The sequence below is a fragment of the Narcine bancroftii genome, chromosome 14, assembly GCF_036971445.1.
Source record: "Narcine bancroftii isolate sNarBan1 chromosome 14, sNarBan1.hap1, whole genome shotgun sequence".
NCBI lineage: Eukaryota > Metazoa > Chordata > Chondrichthyes > Torpediniformes > Narcinidae > Narcine > Narcine bancroftii.
The window spans coordinates 71880440-71904081 of record NC_091482.1 but is presented as its reverse complement, the minus strand read 5'-3'; the positions used below and the strand labels follow the sequence as shown (position 1 = coordinate 71904081).

The 23642-nt window shown below is 47.5% G+C and overlaps 1 long non-coding RNA gene across 1 annotated transcript; it reads right to left on the bottom strand.

Annotated features, from left to right (window-relative positions):
- Positions 1–18323: 18323 nt before the first annotated feature.
- LOC138749259 (uncharacterized) lies at positions 18324–22886 on the bottom strand. Its single transcript, XR_011348512.1, has 3 exons — positions 22333–22886; positions 21154–21452; positions 18324–18643 (listed from the first exon to the last, which is right to left on the bottom strand). It is a non-coding gene; the product is annotated as an uncharacterized lncRNA (long non-coding RNA).
- Between the last annotated feature and the right edge of the window lie 756 nt (positions 22887–23642).

Below are 23642 nucleotides of genomic sequence, written 5' to 3'. Positions count from 1 at the left end.
AATGGAATACATTTATTCATTTCTATATACCATTGTTGTATTTTCAAATTATCTTCCAATTTCCAGGTTGACATAATACATTTTTTTGCTACGGCTAGGGCTATCTTAACAAATCTTTTTTGTGCATCCTCCAAGTCAATTCCAAATTCTTTATTTTTTATGTTACTTAGGAGAAAGATCTCTGGATTCTTTGGTATATTGTTTTCTGTTATTTTATTTAATATCTGATTGAGATCATCCCAAAATTTTTCTACTCTCTCACATGTCCAGATTGCATGAATTGTTGTTCCCCTTTCTTTTTTACATCGAAAACATCTATCAGATACTGTTGGGTCCCATTTATTTAACTTTTGCGGTGTAATGTATAGTCTGTGTAACCAATTATATTGTATCATACGCAGCCTCGTATTTATTGTATTTCTCATCGTTCCAGAGCATAACTTCTCCCATGTTTCCTTTTTTATCTTTATATTTAAATCTTGTTCCCATTTTTGTTTAGTTTTACCATTTGTTTCCTCATTTTCCTTTTCTTGCAGTTTAATATACATATTTTTTATAAATCTTTTGATTAACATTGTATCTGTAATCACATATTCAAGGTTACTTCCCTCTGGTAAACTCAAGTTGCTTCCTAATTTATCTTTCAAGTAGGATCTCAGTTGGTAATATGCCAGCGCTGTATCTCCCGTTATATTGTACTTATCTCTCATTTGTTCAAGGGATAAGAATCTACTTCCTGAAAAACAATTTTCTATTCTTTTAATCCCTTTTTTTTCCCATTTTCTAAAGGCAAGGTTGTCTATTGTAAAAGGGAGTAGCTTATTTTGCGTCAATATTAGTTTTGGTATTTGGTAATTTATTTTATTTCTTTCTACATGAATCTTCTTCCATATATTGAGGAGATGGTGTAATACTGGAGAAGTTCTATGTTGTACCAATTTTTCGTCCCATTTATATAATATGTGTTCAGGTATCTTTTCCCCTATTTTATCTAATTCTAGTCTCGTCCAGTCTGGTTTTTCCCTTGTTTGATAAAAATCTGATAGGTACCTTAATTGTGCGGCTCTATAATAATTTTTGAAGTTTGGCAGTTGTAAGCCTCCTTGTTTATACCATTCTGTTAATTTGTCTAGTGCTATCCTCGGTTTCCCCCCTCTCCATAAAAATCTCCTTATTATTTTCTTTAACTCTTTGAAGAATTTTTCTGTCAGTTGTATTGGCAATGCCTGAAATAAGTATAGTATCCTTGGAAAAATGTTCATTTTAATACAGTTTATCCTTCCTATCAGTGTTAGTGGTAGCTCTTTCCAATGCTCTAAATCGTCCTGTAATTTTTTCATTAGTGGATTGTAATTGAGTTTATATAATTGGCCTAGATTTTTGTTTATTTGCACACCTAGGTATCTTATTGCCTGCGTTTGCCATCTGAATGGGGATTCCTCCTTAAATTTTGAGAAATCCGCGTTATTCATAGGCATTGCTTCACTTTTATTTACGTTTATCTTGTATCCCGACACTTCTCCATATTCCTTCAATTTCTTATATAGTTCTTTTATTGATAGTTCTGGTTCTGTTAAGTACACTATCACATCATCCGCAAACAGACTGATTTTATATTCCCTGTCTTTTATTTTTATTCCTTTTATATTATTATCTCTTCTTATCGATTCTGCTAGTGGTTCTATAGCTAGCGCAAAGAATAATGGTGATAGTGGGCATCCCTGCCGCGTTGACCTGCTTAAGTTAAATTGCTTTGATACATGTCCATTTACTGTCACTTTCGCTAACGGTCCCTTATATAATGCTTTAATCCAATTAATATACTTCTCCGGTAAACTGAATTTTTGCAATACTTTGAACAAGTAATTCCATTTTACTCTGTCGAAGGCCTTCTCTGCGTCTAAAGCAACTGCTACTGCCGGTGCTTTATTTCCTTCTACTGCATGAATTAAGTTAATAAATTTACAAATATTGTCTGTTGTGCGTCTTTTTTTGATAAATCCAGTTTGGTCTAAATTTACCATTTTCGGTAATCTAATAAAAAAACTAAAGAGACACAAGAATTACTAGCCCAAAAAATAGATATAATGGAAAATTATAACAGAAGAAATAACATAAAGATAGTGGGCCTTAAGGAAGATGTAGAAGGCAAGAATATGAGGGAGTTTATAAAAGAATGGATCCCTAAGGCCCTAGGATGTCCAGAACTACAGCAAGAAATGGAAATAGAAAGGGCACATAGAGCATTGGCCCCTAAACCACAACCACAACAAAAACCAAGATCTATTGTAGTAAAATTCCTAAGATATACTACAAGAGAAAAGGTACTGGAGAAGACAATGGAAAAAGTAAGAGAGGGCAACAAACCACTGGAGTATAAAGGGCAAAAAATCTTCATTTATCCAGATATAAGCTTTGAACTCCTAAAGAAGAGAAAAGAGTTCAATGCAGCAAAAGCGATTTTATGGAAGAAAGGATATAAATTTACACTGAAGCATCCTGCGGTATTGAAAATATTTATTCCAGGACAACAAAACAGACTATTCTCGGATCCAGAAGAAGCACGAAAATTTGCAGAACAATTACAAAAATAGACTGAGGGAGGAAGACGGGTAATGAGAGCAAAAATTATCACGATTGATATGTATGTGGGTAAAGACAAAAATAGACTGAGGGATGAAGACGGGTAAGGAGGGTAAAAATGACCACGATTGATATGTATGCGGGTAAAGAGGTATAAGAGTGAATAGAGACAATGGGCATATGTGAAAGTATCTGTAATTAGAGGAAAACATAGAGAGTATAGACAAGAATTAATAAGGGAAGGTAATGGAATAGAGAGAATAAGGAGGGAACTAAAAGAGTGACCTTTGTGACATATAAAAAGCGAAATCTTTTCTGGGGGGGGCTGGGTGGGGGAAAAGAGCGGTCACTGCAAAATCAGTTGACGCTTGCGAGTGGATTCGCAAATCCAAATGGAGAGGGGAGATGTGGTTGTCCGACAAGGGATAAAGGGCAACTCAGGAGGGGAAGGGGAGATTGGGGATAAAGAAGATAGAAATAGGGGAATAAGGAAAATGTTGGATGTTGTAGGAATGTTGTCTGGTAAAGAGTTGAAAATAAGAAAACAGAAATGGAAAAGGAGGAAAGGTAATGATGGAAAAACGGAAAGAGAAGATAAACAAAATATAAAATGGCTACGCTGAACTATATGACTCTAAATATTAATGGAATACATAACCAAATTAAAAGGAAGAAACTACTAAATTTACTGAAAAAGGAAAAAATAGATATAGCATTTGTCCAAGAAACACACTTAACTGAATTGGAGCACAAGAAATTAAAGAGAGATTGGGTAGGACATGTAACAGCAGCATCGTATAATTCAAAAGCAAGAGGAGTGGCTATATTAATTAGCAAAAATGTGCCATTTAAAATAGAAGAGGAAATAATAGATCCAGCAGGGAGATATGTTATGATAAAATGTCAGATATATTCAGAGCTTTGGAATCTACTTAATATATATTCACCTAACGAAGAAAATCAAAAGTTTATGCAAGATATCTTTTTGAAGGTAGCTAATACGCAAGGGAACATACTAATAGGAGGGGATTTCAATCTGAATTTGGATCCAAATATGGATAAAACGGGGAAAAAAATTAACAGGAAGTACAAAGTAACCAAATTTATAATTAAATCAACGCAAGAAATGAAACTTGTGGACATATGGAGGAAACAAAACCCAAAAGAAAAGGAATACTCATACTACTCGACTAGACATAAAACATACTCAAGGATAGACCTATTCCTGATATCAGCCCACATACAAGGGAGAGTTAGGAAAACGGAATATAAAGCTAGACTATTATCGGACCACTCACCCCTGTTATTGGCAATAGAGCTAGAAGACATCCCTCCAAGAATGTATAGATGGAGATTAAACCCCATGCTACTTAAAAGACAGGATTTTAGAGAATTTATTGAAAAACAATTAAAAATGTACTTTGAAGTAAATACGGAATCAGTGGAAGATAAGTTTATACTATGGGACGCAATGAAAGCATTCATTAGAGGGCAAATAATAAGTTATGCAACCAAGATGAAGAAGGACTATAATCAGGAAACAGAGCAGTTGGAAAGGGAAATAATAAACATAGAAAAAAAATTAGCAATAAAGGAAGATACAACCAAAAGAAGAGAATTGGCGGATAAAAAAATAAAATATGAAACATTACAAACATATAAGGTGGAGAAGAATATAATGAAGACAAAACAGAAATATTATGAACTAGGGGAAAAAACACACAAAATCCTAGCATGGCAGCTTAAGACAGAGCAAACTAAGAAAATGGTATTGGCAACAAGGAAAAAAGACAAACAAATTACATATAATCCAAAAGAAATTAAGGAAAACTTCAGAGAATTCTATGAACAATTATACCGAACCGAAAACGAAGGGAAGGAAGGGAAAATAGATGAATTTTTGACTAAAATTGAACTACCAAAACTACAAATAGAGGAACAAAATAAATTAACAGAACCATTTGGAACAGTAGAAATACAAGAGATAATAAAAAATTTACCAAATAATAAGACACCAGGAGAGGATGGACTCCCAATAGAATTCTACAAAACATTTAAAGACCTAATAATACCGCCCCTCCTGGATGTAATCAACCAGATTGATGAAACACAAAACTTACCAGATTCATGTAAAACAGCAATAATTACAGTGATACTAAAACAAGGGAAAGATCCACTCTCACCAGTGTCATATAGACCAATATCTCTGCTAAACACAGATTATAAGATAATAGCTAAACTATTAGCGAACAGAAGAGGAGTTTGTTGAGGGCTGGGTATTTCCTTCCTCCGGGGATCGTGTATCAGGTCGTCCACCCTGGCCGCGGTCTCTTGGTCCAGGGAACTGACGACATGGTAGAACGTTGTCGAGTCAGACGTGATCTGCCGGAGGTGAAATCGTGCTTCCGCTTGCCTGAACCAAGTGCGTGGGCGAAGCGTCCAGAGGTTGGCAATTTCATAGCCACTGCGTTGACTGCTGCAGCATCCATGGTGTGGAGTCCAGAATCGTCTGGACTCGTCGGGGTCACCAATTGTAGCGGTAGCTACAAGGAGAAATGAAATAAGGAGATGACTCTGTTAGTCGCTTGCACTTCCAACAGTTTATATTGGAAAATTCCCATGCTGCACCTTATCAGGTGGCCCGTAAGTGCCGCCCACACAGGGGCGGTGATGTAACGACGCAGCCAAGTGCATCTGCATGGCCCGTTTGAGCTGGGGAGAAGATGCGCCCAGCAGTACCATCTTGACACGGCTACACTGCTGCTGCGGCCGTAACAGTGCAGAGCCGATTCGACTGCGTCTCGATGTGTGCCGCTACAGCTATACATTTCCGAGCAACTGCTGAAGCAATTGACACAAATTCAATGTGATAAATATTTCAATTTAATTTTGGCCTCATAACCTTAATCTTTCTTTGGCTTGGCTTCGCGGACGAAGATTTATGGAGGGGTAATGTCCACGTCAGCTGCAGGCTCGTTTGTGGCTGACAAGTCCGATGCAGGCCAGGCAGACACGGTTGTAGCGGTCGCAAGGGAAAATTGGTGGGTTGGGGTTGGGTGTTGGGTTTTTCCTCCTTTGTCTTTTATCAGTGAGGTGGGCTCTGCGGTCTTCTTCAAAGGAGGTTGCTGCCGGCCAAACTGAGAGGCGCCAAGATGCACGGTTTGAGGCGATATCGGCCCACTGGCGGTGGTCAATGTGGAAGGCACCAAGAGATTTCTTTAGGCAGTCCTTGTACCTCTTCTTTGGTGCACCTCTGTCTCGGTGGCCAGTGGAGAGCTCGCCATATAACACCATCTTGGGAAGGCGATGGTCCTCCATTCTGGAGACGTGACCTACCCAGCACAGTTGGATCTTCAGCAGCGTCGGCCTCTGCCATCTCGAGTACTTCGATGTTGGAGATGAAGTCGCTCCAATGAATGTTGAGGATGGAGCAGAGACAACGCTGGTGGAAGCATGATGCCGGTAGAGGACCCATGATTCGGAGCCAAACAGGAGTGTGGGTATTACAACGGCTCTGTATACGCTAATCTTTGTGAGGTTTTTCAGTTCGTTGATTTTCCAAACTCTTTTGTGTAGTCTTCCAAAGGCGCTATTTGCCTTGGCGAGTCTGTTGTCTATCTCGTTGTCGATCCTTGCATCCGATGAAATGGTGCAGCCGAGATAGGTAAACTGGTTGACCATTTTGAGTTTTGTGTGCCCGATGGAGATGTGGGGGGGCTGGTAGTCATGGTGGGGGGCTGGTAGTCATGGTGGGGAGCTGGCTGATGGAGGACCTCAGTTTTCTTCAGGCTGACTTCCAGGCCAAACATTTTGGCAGTTTCCGCAAAACAGGACGTCAAGCGCTGAAGAGCTGGCTCTGAATGGGCAACTAAAGCGGCATCGTCTGCAAAGAGTAGTTCACGGACAAGTTGCTCTTGTGTCTTGGTGTGAGCTTAATATTACTCGGTAAAAATAACATGAAGGCCTGTGAAAATTACGTACCCCAATCCAAAATTGTCTAACTTTAGGACATTGCCAAGTTGAATGCAAAAATTTTCCAATCTCAGGTGCACATCGAAAACATTAATCCGATACGGCAGGATTTAATCTATTTGATTTTTGTGGAGTCAAATAGAACTGATGTAAAAAATTATATTGAACCAACCTATATCATAGTCATATTATTTACACAAATCCATCCAATCCTTTTCGCTTATTTGAGAATTTAAATCTATTTCCCATCTTCATCTAGATTTATTCACTCCAGTTTTGGGGGCCTTAGATTGAAGCAAGTTATACATTACTGAAATAAATTTATTTCCAGTAGGATAACAAATCAGTAATTCTAATTCACTTTGATTAGGTAACATCAAAGTAAGACCTATTTTTACAGATAAAAAAGCTTTAACTTGGTAATAACAAGATAATTCTTTCAAAGATTTCAATCTCACATCCTCAAAACTAATTTTCTTAATACCCTTCCATCTCCAAATCTTCCAGGATTGGTTGTCTATTGAAGAAGGAAAATGCCTATTTCAATATTAAACCTTTCATGCCAATTTCATTATCAACTCAATCAAATGTTTCAAAATAGATGATTCCCCACTTCCAAATAAAGCTTAGGATTCCATTTGTAAATAAAATCTTGGGGATCCGTATTCCCTATTGCATTAAATTCAACACAAACCCAAGCTGGAATATCATCTAAATTATACAATATATTTATAAATCTTAATTGAGCTGCTTTTCAAAATTCTTAAAATGCGGAAGACACAAACCACACCCCGCCCCCCCACCAACTCATATTTCCAAGTCAATTTTTCCTAAGAAACCCTGGGCATTTTATCTTTACATAATTTCCGAACCGCCATATTTAAATCCTGACAATGCAATTTGTTGAGCTCCTTGTTTATAAACTAACGGTTGAAATACATCTGACATAAAATTCTTTCCCTGATCTGATTTCATTTCTTGAGGCAAAACAAACCAATTGAAAAAATTTTTCTCGAGCCCCAGACACAGTTTATGCTTTAATGTTCCCAAGTGGTATGGGTTCTGTACACCTGGAAACATCCAAGCTAACTCATCAAGAATACAGGTACAATATTTTACCTCAGTAATTTAATTTACTAAGACATTTTTATATACGAGAAATATTAAATTAATATTAAAGGTTAACACAACTCCGTGACATATTTGAATAGTCAAGGTATTAAAGGTGAGTGGGAGAATGGATCAGTTCATGATGGAATGGACACAATGGGCGAAATGGCCTACTTCTGCTCCTGTATCTTATTGTCTCATATTTTACAAAGCACAGATGTTTTTTTCAACCCCAATTTGTAAATATCAGTTTTGGCTTTTGAAATGAAAATTGCACACATTTTTGCACAGCAAAGATGTCGGTTTTGACCCAAAAACAGGACATAGTTTGAAAAATACAACTTTTGTCCCTTTTTAGCAAAACACTCCATACTTTCCTTCAAAACACAACCTTCAGTTTTGGTTTATTAGAACCTCCACTTCTCCCAAAACAACCATTGTACACAAATTCTCCAAAACACCACAACCATTCCTTAATTTGGCAACATTTCTCCTAAATATTGGCAACATTTATGCTGGCATTGCTCGGACGCCCTAATCAGAGTGACCCACAGACGCCAGGAGTGGGTGCTGCCACGCGAGCCATCATCCAAGTAAATGGCTCGCGAGACTATCTTGTGACTTGAAGTCAAGCTGGTGTAAATACGATCAATAACTCTCTCTCTGTTTTGTGCAAAGAATCTTGCATATAAGAACGAAAGAGAGTTGGAGTGTGGTTTGGTGAAACTCTGTGTCCTTCATTAATTCTCTGAGTCAACTCAAAGTGGGAGTTCGATTCCTCATCTACGTGTGCAGCCCAGACAGTTTGGGCACAGTTACACCAGGTGTACACATTGCCCAAAGCCTTTGGGATCAGCATTGTGGTGCACACAATAATCACGTCAAATAGGATGGAGTGATTAAACACCTTCAATGACCAAAAACCTGAGCATTACTGATACACGACTGGGCCAGGTTCAGAGGGGGCAAGTCCGGGAAATCCAGGGTGGAGCTAAGGGAGAGGTTGGAGAAGGTCAGGTAGATATGGACTGGCCAGTCCATACATCTATATCAAAGCCTTTCACCACTTCTTTGAGATAAAACCCAACGAGGTGATGGGGCGACACAGAGCACATACTGTACTTTATGACATACATAGTTCATAGTGTCCATCACAGGTTCAGCCTGTCGGGTGGTCTTGTGATGCTCTGTGGCTTCCGAGGCACTAGGCCCTCCCAATTTTGTGCCAGCTCCCCTTCTCGCTTCAGTCTGTGTACGGACCTGAATCATTAACTGACCATCTCTCTCCATGGACACTGCCTAACCAGCTGAGTTCCTCCAGCTTCATTCTTTATTCCTCATTCTGGTGGTCCATCACCTAAAGGCAGAATGGGCTCACAGGGAGAAACAGCCTCCTGCTCCTACTTTATTCTGTGTTGGGGAAAACCTATTCTAAATCCTCGTTCACTCCTTGAGGTGATCGGTCCTTGGCATCTGTTGGCCCTTGTACAGAACAAAGGCCACTCTTCTGCCTCTCACCCTGAAAGGACTCAGTTCAACCTTGTGCCATTTGGGGGATTAGTATTGGGGGAGTGTCAGGTATTGAAGGTTGAGGGTAATAAGACGTGGGTTTGTTGGGGGATCAGTTAGAGGTTATCTGCCCTCTCATTTCAACTGAATCCACATAGACCTGCATCATTCTGTGTCATATTAAGCCCTGACCACAAAAATCCCCCCATTCACTTTCCAATTTGATGAAGGGTGCCGAATATTAGCTGGATCTTGTTCTGATAATTGCGATGAAGACATCATCACACAGATTTTGCCAGGAAGCTAGGAGAGAGAGTGACCAAGGACATTTCAGACAGGAATAAATTCTCAACTCCTCGACTGAGTCTCATATCCTAATGCCTGCCTCATCTCTAAAACAATAGTGCGAATTGACTACAGCTGGAGCCACTTTCAGCTGCATTCTACGTCAAGAATCAGTCTGCAGAAGCAGAAACAGCCCTATGGAATGTTCTTTCAGATGGCAGCCTGAAAGGGACAGCTGCAGGAGAGGCGCCTCAGAGCGCACTCCAGTTCCTGTCAGCGCAGGACATCAGGGCAGGTGCGGCTGGCACAGGATGTTGGGGCAGAGGAGGCTGTCAGGCAGCAGTGATGGGTGGTGTCGGGTGCGGTGATGGGGGCTCTCGGGTGAGGTGAATGGGGCTGTCGGACGTGGGAAGGGTGGGTTGTCGGGCATGAGGAGGGGGGCTGTCAGGCGCGGGGATTTGGGTCCCTGACTGATTATCATCAGGCGGCTGCATTCAGGTTCCTCGAGGGAATTGCTCAGACACGGAGATCATACCTCCCGAAGGAAGATTGGTAAGTACTCTTCCGAGCCGCATCAGGCTCTTTCACATGGCCTCCTTACAGCCGCATTCAGGTAGAATATGTGACTTTACATCGGGGGTATTCTGGCCACCTGAAGGAGGCTCATCAGGCCTGATCCAAAGGCTGCAATAAGCCTTCAGCACCACTCAGTCCCAGAATGGCAGTTTCTGCTTTGAACTGTTAGCCACCATTGTCAACTTCAAGAATTAAAAATTCCTATGAAATTAGACATTTACATGTGTAAATTGGAAACCAGAAATCAGACAGGCAGAGAATGATTACCAATGTGGACTGTGAGCAACCCTTCCAGATTTCTGTTGAAATTTTGTAGACCAGAAGGATGTTCTTAATTATAATGGGCACATGAGATTAAATTGCCAACAACAAATCCTTTCTATGTCTTGAGGAAGAGGATGTGCAAAATGTAAAGCAGAAGCTGTACTAATACCTTCCAAGAAATGTTATCCAATTTGTTGGCAGGAAAATGTCTTAAAAGCTCTACCATGTGACTGTGTTCTTTAACTCCCGTTCAAACATTGATAGTGAGGTGAGTCTGTTCACCCACCACTGGTACCCCTCATTCTTACTGGCATGACTCAATAAAGACTGTGTTTTAGAGTTTGTGGTTTGTTACTGTACCTTTTTGTACCTTGACAGGAAATCGACTTCAACAAGGGTGAGAAAAAAAAAACACTCAAACCCCTTACATGGTGACAGATTGAATCTGGGTTACTGTCACGAAGAACATTCTTCCAAACATGCCAAGATCAAAATTCAATTGATTGTCATGGTATAAAGTGCAATATTACACAAAATTCACTTCATTCAGTCATAAAGCAGACAGAGTCACATCAGCAGGAAGTTAGACATAGTGTTCCTTGCAGTTAAGAGGAAAAGAGAATTCCCTGAGTCCCCTACAGCCCACAAACCCAGCCCTTGCCCACAAACACCCAGCCCCCTGCCCCCAAAATCCAGCGCAAACCATCAAATGCAGTCGCCTTGTTTAGAAAAGGTAATGGGGAGAATCTTGGGAATTATAGACCAGTATAGGATCTATGAGCATTTGCAGAAGTACAGACTTCTCAAGGACAGTCAGCATGGCTTTGTGATGGGAAGGTCATGCCTCATGAGTCTAAATGAGTTTTATTTGAGTGGGGTAACAAAGGAAATGAATGAGGGTCGTGTGGTAGATGTGGTCTACATGGATTTTAGCAAGAATTTGACGAGACTCATCAGAAAGCAATTTGGCAAAGGATCAGGGTAACTTTGGCTGTGGATAAAAAATTGTCTTGTTGGAAGAAAGCAGAGAGGAGTGGAGTGCCACAAGGATCTGTTCTGGGACCCCTGCTCTTGATGATTTTTATAAATGACCTGGATGAAGAGGCAGAAGATGGGTCAGTATGTCTGCAGATGATGTGAAGGTTGGAGGAGTTGTGGATGAAGCTGAAGGTTGTCGAAGGATAAGGATTTCAATCCAGGTAAGTGTGAGGTGATGCATTTTGGAAGGACAAACCAGAAGGCTGGGTACAAGGTTCCCAGTCGGTTACATGAGTGAGGATAAACAGAGGGACTTTGGGGTTCAAATCCAAACATCCCTCAAGGTTGCCGCTCAGGTTGATAGGATAGTTATGAAGGCCAATGGGATGATGAGCTTCATTAAACTTTTCTACGTTGCCGTGCGTGAAAGTGAGGCCATTTTGGCAAGAAAGCGCAGAAAAATTAACCACGATCACAGCAGTGACCTCCACGTGAGACCTGGAGCAATCTCTTCACTGAAACAAGCGACAACTTGACCAAATATCTAATCTCATTTATAAAAATAGCACTGGCCTTCGCGAAGAGATGTATCACGATCAACTGGATGTCCGATAGCACGCTGGGCTGTGGAAATGAACTGCAGTTACCTACGGAAAAAAAAAATCACATAAACGTGACCGTTTGGTAAAGGTCTGTCAGCTGTACCTGGACCAAATAGGGGCCCAGACACTAATATAAATGAACAATAAAAGGAGTTAAAAGTAACCATTATATAGACCAAAACCAAGTTTCCCCAACTGGACTCATCTACTTGAAATCTCTGAAAATGTGGAAATGAAAACAAACTGCAATAGAGAGAGAAAAAATTCAAAGTGCAAAAGGGAGAGTCTTTAAATGAGTCCCTGAATGTGTGTTGAGTCTCGTGGTGAAGGGGTAGCAGCTGTTCCTGAACCTGGCTTTCCCTCTTTCCTGATGGGAGCAGTGAGAACAGAGCGGGTGATGTGGATCCTTGATTGCTGCTGCTCTCTGACAGCAGCGTTCCCTGCAAATGTTCTCAATGGTGGAGGGTTTTTACCTGAGATGTCCAGGGCGGTGTCCAAGACAATACCTCAAGCCTTCTACAAACTGAACCTTTCCCCCCTCACACCCGTAAAACACTATTTTTCTCGCATCAATGTGCCTGTCTAAATGTTAAAGGTCCCTATTATTCCAGACTCCACTATCCTGCCCGGCCATGCGCTACAGGCATCCGCAGCCTTGTGGGTCCCTGTCCCCACTCAGCCTTCTGGGTCCCCGTCGCCCCTCAGCATTCTGGGTCCCCGTCCCCGTCCCCCCTCAGCCTTCTGGGTCCCAGACCCGTCCTCCCTCAGCCTTCTGGGTCCCAGACCCGTCCTCCCTCAGCCTTTTGGGTCCCCGTCCCCCCTCAGCCTTCAGGGTCCCCGTGCCCCGAGCCTTCTGGGTCCCCGTCCCCCCTGAGCCTTCTGGGTCCCCGTCCCCCCTGAGCCTGCTGGGTCCCCGTCCCCGTACCCCCTCAGCCTTCTGGGGTCCCCGTCCCCCCTCAGCCTTCTGGGTCCCCGTTCCCCCTCAGACTTCTAGGTCACCGTCCCCATCCGCCCTCAGCCTTCTGGGTCCCCGTCCCCCCTCAGCCTTCTGGGTCCCCGTCCCTCCTCAGCCTTCTGGGTCCCCGTCCCCCCTCAGCCTTCTGGGTCCACGTCCCACCTCAGCCTTCTGGGTCCCCGTCCCCCCTCAGCCTTCTGGGTCCCCGTCGCCCCTCAGCCTTCTGGGTCCCCGTCCCCCCTCAGCCTTCTGGGTCCCCGTCCCCCCTCAGCCTTCTCGGTCCCCGTCCCCCCTCAGCCTTCTGGGTCCCCGTCCCCGTCCCCCCTCAGCCTTCTGGGTCCCAGTCCCCCCTCAGCCTTCTGGGAACCGGTCCCTCCTCAGCCTTCTGGGTCCCCGTCCCCCCTCAGCCTTCTGGGTCCACGTCCCCCCTCAGCCTTCTGGGTCCCCGTTCCCCCTCAGCCTTCTGGGTCCCCGTCCCCCTCAGCCTTCTGGGTCCCGGTCCCCCCTCAGCCTTCTGGGTCCCCGTCCCCACACAGCCTTCTGGCTCGCCGTCCCCTCTCAGCCTCTGGGTCGCCGTCCCCCTCAGCCTTCTGGGTCCCCGTCCCCCCTCAGCCGTCTGGGTCCCCGTCCCCCCACAGCCTTCAGGGTCCCCGTCCCCCCTCAGCCCTCTGGATCCCCGTCCCCGTCCCCCCTCAGCTTTTTGGATCTCAGCCTTCTGGGTCCCCGTCCCCCCTCAGCCTTCTGGGTCCCCGTCCCCCCTCAGCCCTCTGGATCCCCGTCCCCGTCCCCCCTCAGCCTTTTGGATCCCCGTCCCTCTCAGCCTTTTGGATCCCTGTCCCTCTCCCCCCTCAGCCTTCTGGGTCCCGTCCCCCCTCAGCCTTCTGGGTCTCCGTCCACCCTCAGCATTCTTGGTCCCCGTCCCCCCTCAGCCTTGTGGGTCCCCGTCCCCCCTCAGCCTTCAGGGTCCCCGTCCCCCCTCAGCCTTCAGGGTCCCCGTCCCCCCTCAGCCTTCTGGGTCCCCGTCCCCCCTCAGCCTTCTGGGTCCCCGTCCCCCCTCAGCCTTCTGGGTCCCCGTCCCCCCTCAGCCTTCTAGGTCCCCGTCCCCCCTCAGCCTTCTAGGTCCCCGTCCCCCCTCAGCCTTCTGGGTCCCGGTCCCCCCTCATCCTTCTGGGTCCCCGTCCCCACACAGCCTTCTGGGTCCCCGTCCCCTCTCAGCCTTCTGGGTCGCCGTCCCACTCAGCCTTCTGGGTCCCCGTCCCCGTCCCCGTCCCGCCTCAGCCTTCTGGGTCCCAGTCACCCTCAATCTTCTGGGTCTGCGTCCCCCCTCAGCCCTCTGGATCCCCGTCCCCCCTCAGCCTTCTGGCTACCCGTCCCCCCTCAGCCTTCTGGGTCCCGGTCCCCCCTCAGCCTTCTGGGTCCCCGTCCCCACACAGCCCTCCGGGTCCCCATCCCCTCTCAACCTTCTGGGTCGCCCTCCCGCTCAGCTTTCTGGATCCCCGTCCCCCCTCAGCCGTCTAGGTCCCCGTCCCCCCACAGCCTTCTGGGTCCCTGTCCCCCCTCAGCCCTCTGGATCCCCGTCCCCATCCCCCCTCAGCCTTTTGGGTCTCAGCCTTCTGGGTCCCCATCCCCCCTCAGCCTTCTGGGACCCCGTCCCCCCTCAGCCCTCTGGATCCCCGTCCCCGTCCCCCCTCAGCCTTTTGGATCCCGATCCCTCTCCCCCCTCAGCCTTCTGGGTCCCCGTCCCCCCTCAGCCTTCTGGGTCCCCGTCCCCCCTCAGCCTTCTGGGTCCCCGTCCCCCCTCAGCCTTCTGGGTCCCCGTCCCCCCTCAGCCTTCTGGGTCCCCGTCCCCCCTCAGCCTTGTGGGTCCCCGTCCCGCCTCAGCCATGTGGGTCCCCGTATCCCCTCAGGCTTGTGGGTCCCCGTACCCCCTCAGGCTTGTGGGTCCCCGTCCCCCCTCAGCCTTCTGGGTCACCGTCCCCCCTCAGCCTTGTGGGTCCCCGTCCCGCCTTAGCCATGTGGGTCCCCGTATCCCCTCAGGCTTGTGGGTCCCCGTACCCCCTCAGGCTTGTGGGTCCCCGTCCCCACTCAGGCTTGTGGGTCCCCGTCCCCCCTCAGGCTTGTGGGTCCACGTTCTCTCCTCAGCCTTCTGGGTCTCCGTCCCCCCTCAGCCTTCTGGGTCCCAGTTCCCCCTCAGCCTTCTGGGTCCCCGTCCCCCCTCAGCCTTCTGGGTCCACGCCCTCGCTCAGCCTTCTGGGTCTCCGTCCTCCCTCAGCCTTCTGGGTCCCAGTTCCCCCTCAGCCTTCTGGGTCCCCGTCCCAGTTCCCCCTCAGCCTTCTGGGTCCCCGTCCCCGTCCCCCCTCAGCCTTCTGGGTCCCCGTCCCCGTCACCCCTCAGCCTTCTGGGTCCCCGACCCCCTCAGCCTTCTGGGTCCCCGTCCCCCCTCAGCCTTCTGGGTCCCCGTCCCCCCTCAGCCTTCTGGGTCCCCGTCCCCCCTCAGCCTTCTGGGTCCCCGTCCCCCCTCAGCCTTCTGGGTCCCCGTCCCCCCTCAGCCTTTGGGTCCCCGTCCCCCCTCAGCCTTCTGGGTCCTGATCACCCTCACCCCTCTGGGTCCTGATCAACCTCACCCCTCTGGGTCCTGATCACCCTCACCTTTCTGGGTCCTGATCACCCTCACCCCTCTGGGTCCTGATCACCCTCACCCCTCTGGCGGGACCCCCTCACCCTTCTGGGTCCTTGTCCCCTCTCCCAGCAGCCTCACCATTCCCCTGCCCCCCTCAGCCTCGCGAGTCCCTGACCCCCCCTCAGCCTCGCGGGTCCCCGACGCCCCCCTCAGCCTCGCGGGTCCCCGACGCCCCCCTCAGCCTCGCGGGTCCCCGACACCCACCCCTCAGCCTCGCGTGTCCCCGACACCCCCCCTCAGCCTCGCGGGTCCCCGACCCCCCCCTCTCAACCTCGCGGGTCACCGACCCCCGCCTCAGCCTCACGGGTCCCCCGACCCCCCTCAGCCTCGCGGGTCCCCCGAACCCCGCCTCAGCCTCGCGGGTCCCCCGACCCCCCTCAGACTCGCGGGTCCCCCGACCCCCCTCAGCCTCGCGGGTCCCCCGACCCCCCTCAGCCTCGCGGGTCCCCCGACCCCCCTCAGCCTCGCGGGCCCCGACTCCCCTCAGACTCGCGGGCCCCCTCAGTCTCGCGGGTCCCCCTCCCCCCCTCAGCCTCGCGGACCCGACCCCCCCCTCTCAGCCTCGCGGGCCCCGACCCCCCCCCTCAGCCTCGCGGGCCCCGACCCCCCCCCTCAGCCTCGCGGGCCCCGACCCCCCCCTCAGCCTCGCGGGCCCCGAGCCCCCCTTCAGCCTCTCGGGCCCCGACCCCCCTCAGCCTCGCGGGTCCCCGACTACCACACACCCTAATGTCACCCCACCACAAACTCCCTCACGGTTCCCCGGCCCCACCTCACAACCATCTCCCCGCCAGTTCCCCTCCGAGCTCCGGCCGCCCCGGACCCAAAGGGCGACCCGTGGAAACTCCCTCCTCCCTGGTCTCGCTCCCAAAATGCCCCGATTCCCGCCCGTGAAGCACCGACACGAACCTCTCCCGCTCGAGACCAACTGCTCCAAAGGCGGGAAAGATCAACAACATGGCGGCCCCCAGGGGTCGCTCTCGCGAGAGCTTGAGCCACCCCTCCACGGGATCTCTTGCCAGCCCAGTCCCACTGGGGAAGGGGCCGAGAGCTGCCTCGGGCCTCCAGTCCATCTCCCCTTCAGGCTGCACATTTCCACACCAGGACCTGCCCCACATTCCCCCCCAAGATTCCAGTCCATCCCACCTCCACCACCTTGGCCCAAAACTCATTCCACGCTCCCACCCCCCTCTGAGGGAAGAAAATCCCCCTTCAATCTCAATCCATGTCCTCCTCTTTGAATCTCTCTCACTCTCCTTGGAAACAGCCTGTCCCCATGGACACGATCCGTCCCCCCTCACAATTTTCAAATCTTCCTCAATCTTCTACGCTCCAGGGAATAAAGTCCCAGCCTGTCCAACCTTCCCCTGGAACTCAAACCCCGAAAGCCAGAACACCTTCTTGTCCCTCTCCTCGACGCGCTGTCTCATTCCTATCCTTCCTCTCCTCCAGCCACCCAAACGGCACACAATGTTCCCAAGTTGGCCTCACCCATGCCTCGTCCAACTTCCTCGTGGCCTCCCACCTCCTGCACTCAATCCTCTCATTTCTGAAGGCCAAAATACCAGAAGCTTTCTTCACTCCCCCCACCACCCCCCCCCCCCCATCTCCACATGGGACTCCACTTTCGGGCAGTTCTGTACCACAGTTCCTCAATCCCTTTGTTTGACAACACTCCTCAATGGTGTACCATTTAACATTCAAACTCTTACGTTTTAAGAATCAATTGCAGAGATCCATGGATGTGGGGAGTCAGGAGGGTTAGGGACTGGGTGCAGGTCGACGAGACTGGCAGAATGATATTTCACCATGGACGAGAAGGGCTGAAGGGTCTCTTTTCTTTGCTGTGGTGTTTCTAGGTAGAGTTCACACCATTCTCAGGAAGGAGGATGAGCAGACAGATGTCATGGTCCAAGGGTAGGAAAGGTGATGAGATCCTGCCAGGAGAGACGAGGGAGTTAAGTGCGAAGGTGAAGGGCACAACCAAGGGGTCTCTCTCTCTCTGTCTGTGTGTGTGTGTGTGTCACTACGACTGTGTGTGACTCTCTCTGTCTGTGTGTCTCTCTGTCTGTGTGTCTCTCTGTCTGTGTGTCTCTCTGTCTGTGTGTCTCTCTGTCTGTGTGTCTCTCTCTGTCTGTGTCTCTCTCTCTGTCTGTGTCTCTCTCTCTTTCTGTGTCTCTCTCTGTCTGTGTCTCTCTGTCTGTGTGTGTCTGTCTGTGTGTGTCTGTCTGTGTGTGTCTGTCTGTGTGTGTCTGTCTGTGTGTGTCTCTCTGTCTCTCTCGCTGTCAGTGTCTCTCTCTCTGTCTCTGTCTGTGTGTGTTTCTGTGTGTGTGTGTCTGTGTATCTGTCTCTCTGTGTCTGTGTGTGTGTCTGTCTGTCTGGGTATGTGTGTGTCTCTCTCGGTGTCTCTCTGTCTGTTTGTGTGTGTGTCTCTCTCTGTGTCTCTGTGTGTGTCACTGTCTGTGTGTCTCTCTCCCTCTGTCTAAATGAGTGTCTCTGTGTCTGTATGTGTGTGTGTCTCTCTCTCTGTCTGTGTATCTGTGTGTGTCTCTGTATCTGCGTGTCTCTGTGTCTGTGTGTGTCTCTGTCTCTCTGTGTGTCTGTCTCTGTCTGTGTGTGTGTCTGTCTCTCTGTCGTGTGTGTATCTCTCTCTGTCTCTATGTGTGTCTCTCTGTCTCTGTTTGTGTGTCTCTCTCTCTCCGTCTGTGTGTGTCTCTCTCCGTCTATGTGTGTCTATCTGTCTGTCTGTGTCTCTGTCTGTGTGTGTCTGTCTGTCTCTCTGTGTGTGTCTCTCTCCGTCTGTGTGTGTCTATCTGTCTGTGTGTGTCTCTGTCTGTGTGTGTCTGTCTGTCTCTCTGTCTCGCTGTCAGTGTCTCTCTCTCTGTCTGTGTGTGTTTCTGTGTGTGTCTCTCTGTGTGCATGTGTGTCCGTGTGTGTGTGTATCTGTCTCTCTGTGTCTGTGTGTGTGTGTCTGTCTGGGTATGTGTGTGTCTCTCTCTCAGTGTCTCTAATATGTGCTTATTCATTACCCACCATTGTCCATCCCTACTGATGGTGCAGGCTTTGTTCCCCAAGGCGTCCGTATTGGCTGTCCATAGACCATCTCTGCCCCAACGCATTCCTCGGTGTCACCTACGTTAAAATCAAGATGGCATCAGCACCTTTTTGGGCACTTTTAGCCGTGTTTCCTCAGTTGTTCTGGCCAGTTTTGTGTTTCGTTCACATATTCCTGCTGCCTGGAGTTAATGGCACTCGTGGAAGATTGCCAGTTCCTGAAACAATTCTTCATTTATCTTATTTGTAACATTTTTACATTTAATTTAACATATGCATTAAAAAACTTAAATTTCTTCTTTGAAAATAAGATAAAATTAATGCATAGTGATTTAAAAAGTAACCCCTCCCACAGCTGCCCAATAGAAAACAATAAAGAGAGAAAACATCTAGATAGTATTTATAAAAATTGAGCAAAACTCTCAAATAAAATCTTGCTTTTCTTGGTTAATAGGAGTCAGAAAGTTCGTGTTGGGTGATTAAAACTTAATTCCTACAATTAGTAAATACACATCCCAAATCTTCAAAAGAGAAATTCAAATTTGTTCCGTGAATTCGATGTAATTATTTCAAGTGGGATACAACGGGCTATTTCAGTGTGGCCATCGACCCATTCCCAAATACGCATCGGACTTCCAAGTTACTGCCACACATTTTACCCCTATAACAATTACAGCACAGAAACAGGTCATTTGGCCCTTCTTGTCTGCACTGAACTAAATACTCTCCTCTCGTACCACCTCTCTGCATTCCCCTCCCCTCCAATTTTCCCTGAAATGACAAAATGGACCCAGCCGCCACTATTTCTCCCGGAAGCTCACTCCACTGAACCACCACTCTGAGTCAAGAAGATCCCCCTCATGTTACTTCCAAACTTTTGCCTCTTAACTCAATACCTCCTGTTTCAATCTCTGCTCCCCGCAATGAAAAAAGTCTCTCCACATCAACTCGTTCTATCCTCCTAGTAATTTTAAAGACTTCGATCAAATCCCCTCTCAACCATCTACAATCCAAAGAATAAAGACTTCATTTGCTCAATCTTTCTTTGTAATCTAGTTGCTGATATCCAGGTAACATTGACGTAAATCTTCTCTGCACCCTCTCGACTTTGTTGATAGCTTTCCTCTCATCTGGTGACCAGAACTGCACACAGTACTCACAACAGGGCCTCACCAATACCTTGTCTAGTCTCAACCTCACTGCCCGACTCCAGTATTCTATGCTATGGTTGATTAAGGCCTGCTATTTGAACAGATACTTTTCGAGGTACTCTCTGATTACCCTCCAATAATTAACCTATCACTGTCAGGCTCACCTGGTTGGCTTTTGAAGCCGTTTTTAAACAAAGGAACATTAGATTACATCCATTCCTCTGGCACCTCACCCGTGGATAAACAGGTTTTAAATATTTCTGTCAGAGCCCTTGCAATTTCTACTCTTCTTTCCCTCAAGGCCAAGGGAATATCATGTCAGACCTCCATCCACCAACAGACAAAAATCAGCCATCACAAGGTGAAGGCAGGTCAGTAGTCCCACCTCTCCAGCACGAGTCACCCCAGGATCAAATCAGCACTGACTGCAAGAAGTTTCTACATCCTCTCGGTGTCTGTGTGGATTTCCTCCCACACTCCACAGCTCAAGGGGGCCGTAAGTTCATTGGCGATTTGGGAAGCTCAAGGCCATGGGGTGGAAGTGCACATTCTGGTCCTGGGGCCATCAATTCAATTCAACAGCACAGATGAACCTTTGGGCACGACCTGATCTTTTTCTGGTTTCAAACTCATTATTTTTGAAAATTGTATGTGCACCTCTAATGCAACACGACTGCTGCAAAACAGGCTTCTTGATGCATATCCATGACAAGAACTCGGGAGAATCTGATTTGGTTACTAGACTTTTGAACAGAACAGTGTCTGGACATTTTATCCCTAAACTGAAACTTTATAGACATACAGAACAAAAAGAGGGCAAAACAAGCTTGTGTCTCACCAATACCACAATTCACGGCACTTTTTAAGTTCTCAAGGGTGGCAGAAAACACAAAGAACAGACAAACTCCTTCCACATTGTCACTTTGAGAGCTTTGGACTCACCATGCTATAAATATTGCCAAGCCATCACTCCAAATCAATGACCAAAAGTACTGGCTGAGGGATAGATTTGAGACATTTTAACTGCTATGTAGCAATCAGGCACAAGGAAAATTGCTGCTTCCATTGTAAAGTATTTAAGAATCTCAGACCACAAACAACCTTCACCCCAAAAAACAAGCAATTCTCCACAATAAAACTAGGTTTCCTACCTGTCTGCAAGTATCTGCTCTCTTGAGTCTGAATGGCACAACTGGGGAAACCGTTTCAAACCCATGACCTGAAACAGCATATTCTCTTCCCCTAATTGGAGCTGTCTTGCAATTGGCCACCACTGCCCGAGCAAGAATGAACTGGGAGATCTCACACTTGCTCCTTCACAGGTGAGACCTCCCTGTGCATTGGAGCTCCATATTATCCATCTTGCTCTATTTTGTTAACCTTAATCAAGTCTCCTCTCATTCTCCAACACTCCCATGAAAAATAAAAATCATGTACCCTGTAGTTCGCGAGTCCGGACACCAGGTGGTGGTATTATACCTAGATCTCTCTCTCTCCCTTGCTTCATGCATGCAGTACTCAGTGTGAACAGGCGGTGGCAGCACTTTACAGCCCTTGCAATCTGCAGCTTGGACAGTAATGGTTGGTTTGCACCAAGATTGAAGATTTGGAGATTTCCCATTGATTGGCAGAGAACATACTCGACATCACATCCAACCCTGAGATTCCCTTTTTTCTGTGGACACGGCCGAATTACCACGAATGGGTCGTGCAAAAATAAACGGTTCAGTGGAAACCTGGAAAGATAAAAGAATTGAAAACAAAGAAAATCAATAAAGTGCTGCAAGAGTCCTGAAATGAGTTCCTGATTGAGTTTGTTGTTGAGGAGTCTGAAGGTGGAGGGAGAGCAGCTGTTCCTGAACCTGGGGGTGTGAGTCTTGAGGCACCGAGAATTCTTTCCTGATGGCAGCAGTGAGAAGAGAAAGAGAGAGTGTGGATCTTTGGTGATTGCTGATGTTTTCTGACAGCACCATTCCCTGTCGATAAACTCAATAGTGGGGAGAGTTTTGTCTGTGATGTCCTGGGCTGTGTCCACGACCTTTTGGAGGGCTTTATTCTCAGGGGTATTGGTGTCCCCATACCAGACCATGATGCAGCCAGTCAGCACACTTTCCACCACATCTCTGTCAAAATTTGCCAGGGTTTCTGGTGTCATCCCAAACCTCCACAAACCCCTGAGGAATTAGAGGCGCTGACATGCTTTCTTCACGAGGACATTGGTGTTGGGTCCAGGAAGAATTTTTGAGATGGTGACTCCCAAGAACCTAAATTCGCTCACCCTCTCCACCCCTGATCCCCCAATCATCACTGGATTTTAAACCTCTGGCTTTCCATTCCTGAACTCAACAATCAACTCCTTGGTTTTGGTGACATTGAGTGCGAGGTTGTTGTTGATGCACCATTCAGCTCGGTTTTCAAACTCCCTCCTGCATGTGGACTCATCCCCTTCCTTTATACAACCCACGTCCGTGGTATCGTCAGCAAATTTGGAGGGGATATTGTTGATGTACCGAGCCACACAGTCGTGGGTGTAAAGTGAGTAGAGTGGGGGCTAAGAACACAGCCCTGTGGTGCTCTGGTACTGATGGAGATCGTGGAGGGGATATTCTTACCAACCTTCACTGATTGTGGTCTGGAGGTGTTAACTCCCAGGTCTTGGAGTTTGCTGGTCAGTTTGGAGGGGATGATGGTGTTAAATGCCGAGCTGTAGTTGATAAAGAGCATCTTTACTGTTCAGGTGCTCCAGGGATTGGTGTAGGGCCAGTAAGACAACATCTGCTGTTATTATGAGAGGCGAACTGGAATGGATCCACATCACCACTCAGACAGGAGCCTTTCCAAACACTTCTTCACTGTTAATGCAAGTGCAACTGGTCGATAGTCATTCAGGCAGGTGATTACACTCTTCTTGGGCTCCGGTGTGATTGACACCTGTTGGAAACAGATGGGGACCAGTCAGGATGCTTTCCTTGGATACCAGATGGCAGTTTGGCAGGGGGACGGGAACCACAATATGAGAGCAGAAGTTCAAAAGCATGAGGGGACATGTTCTGAGTTTGTCAAAAAAAAAGACAGGCAGAGGAAAAAAACAGATGGAGTCAGTCAGAGGGTTTGAAATGTCTATTTCAATGCAAGGAATAAAGGGGATGAACTTTGAGCATGGATCAGTATGTACAACTATGATGTTGTGACTGTTACAGAGTCTTGGTTGGAGGAAGGGCAGGATTTGCTGATGCAGGTCCTAGGGTTTGGGTTTAAAAGGAATAGAATGAGGGGTAGTGGGGTGGGGGGCGAATAATGTTACTGGTCAGGGATAGTATCCCAGCTATAGAAAGGGAGGAAATTGCAGAGGGGGTGTCCACTGAGACAGTGGGGATATTTAAAAGATATGGATAGAAGAAGAGTAGTAGCCTGTATTGTCATTTAAAACCAGGACACAGTTTAAAAATGAAATGACAGCCTCCAGAAACTACAATGCTAACCAGCAAACTGTGATTCCACATCAGGCAACACAAGATGCCATTTCAACTCCAGATAAAAGATCAAAACTACACAAGACTAAAATGCACCTATATAACGAGAAGAAAAAAGTCCCAACAATGGCACAGACTCGGGAACCTCCAGGCCAGGTTCACTCCAGTCACCGGGACATCTCCTCTGCAGATCAGACAGCCAGGCATACACCATTCACTCCAGGCGTCCAGATGCAGATCTGCCACAGCAGGTGGGGAAACAGAGGAGGAGAAAGCAAAGTAGGGAAACAGAGGGATGGAAATATCGAAGTGGAAACGGAGGGGGTGAAACGGAGGGAGACAAACAGAGGCGGGGAAACGGAGGCGGCAAAACAGGAAGGGAAACAGAGGCGTTGGAACAGATGGTTGGAATAAGAATAGAGGAAAGAGTGGTGGAGAAATCAAGGTAGGGAA